At 38.9% G+C, this 1526-nt stretch overlaps 1 protein-coding gene across 1 annotated transcript in view; it reads right to left on the reverse strand.

Annotated features, from left to right (window-relative positions):
• The window catches only part of LOC107587227 (dynein light chain 2, cytoplasmic), an 11860-nt gene extending 10334 nt beyond the window's left edge, over positions 1–1526 (reverse strand). The window contains exon 1 of the mRNA XM_016274924.1: positions 1391–1526. The gene's annotated coding sequence lies outside the window, so the exon portion shown is untranslated. The remainder of the gene's footprint in view (positions 1–1390) is intronic.

Here is a 1526-nt window from a genome sequence, read left to right on the forward strand (position 1 = left end):
CTTGGTGAGCAGAAGATAATTCTTTAAAAAAAAAACATTAAAAATCTTACTGTTCAAAAACTTTTGACTGGTATGCTAGCCTATAGTTTGAAGTAAAAACATATTAATATTAATAAGGAGAGTCTGAGATTTATTTGACGGTGATTTCACATTTCTTGTTTGTATGAAGGCTGAATACCAATAAAAGGTGAACATTTATTTGCGCCATTTTTTTCCTAAAATATTATATCGTTTTATAGGAGTAGGTTTCATAAATTGGCAAATCAATTTTTCATAAGTTTGTAGGTACAGACATCTGTTGTGGCCGTTCTTGGCCATTTTTATGAAGCTTTTTAATAGTGTTCATATCGATATCGGAATTATATCGTATCGACCGAAATCAAGAAATATATCGTGATATAAATTTAGGCCATATTGTCCAGCCCTATAAGAAATATAAATAAACACAATGTACACACATATATTATGTAAACTAACTTATTTTGGATGCGATTAATCGCACTAATTAATATTTGTATAATCATCATAGTTACTGTTAGTGACAAGCTAATTCATCAACAATTACAATGCTTTCAAACACAGATCTGCAACAAGATTTTGCAACTTATGAGCAGATCGGATAACTGAAGTAGAAAAGTGTGAATATCTGCAATAATACTGGGCGAACCGATTATCGGTCCATTTCAAATGATAATGTACAAGTGCTGAAGGGCCGAAGCAGTTGCAGAAGTAACAAGACGCAAGAGTTAAGAATTTAATTTCATTGGGCAGAATGAAAGTGAGAGTAAATTATGCTGCAAAGCACAATTAATAATTCACACAGCACAGGTGTCTGCCTTTGATAAGGTCACGGAGAGGGAATCACACAAAGCTAATCTAACTAGATGTTGCAAGCTGTGGCTATTTTTACAAGGCAAATTGAAGTACCTTTCACCCAAGTGCTGGCATGTCAACAAAATACAGCCTCTGGTGTGCACAGATGTGTGCGTTAAAGCCACGCGGCGCTGATGTGCTCAGCATCTGCTCTCGGCGCTCTCTCGTGATTGGCGGAATTACGTAACGGTTTTTCCTCCAGACGCCGAGAAGCTCGAACTTTCATTTCACGCCACCGCCCTGATTCTTCTCCACACAAACAATTCCCGCGGCATACTTCTTCTAGAAAACGTCGGGACACCGAAACCAGCGATAATAATTCTCTCAATAGAATTGCTGCAAGGTACAGGTACAGCGGCGAGTGCTGCGTCCATGTTGCTTCATTTCGAATACAGCACGAATGACTAAACTTCCCCCAAATGCATAACGTACATGTTTTACATGCATTATTATAGTATTCGAGCGACATGGGCAACACTTCGGATGCATGCATAGTAAATAAATGCGCATTGCTCACCCTCCTTTGACGCTTTTACTCTGGAATACTGTTTAACGCAGGCTTTCCTGAGCCGCTGTGTTCACGCTTGACTTCACTAGCCACTCTTTCAGTCGTAACTCTAACGTTACCCATGCGGCTGCGCTCGTAACTCATA

This window comes from Sinocyclocheilus grahami, unplaced genomic scaffold (assembly GCF_001515645.1).
Source record: "Sinocyclocheilus grahami isolate Dianchi unplaced genomic scaffold, SAMN03320097.WGS_v1.1 scaffold91.1, whole genome shotgun sequence".
NCBI lineage: Eukaryota > Metazoa > Chordata > Actinopteri > Cypriniformes > Cyprinidae > Sinocyclocheilus > Sinocyclocheilus grahami.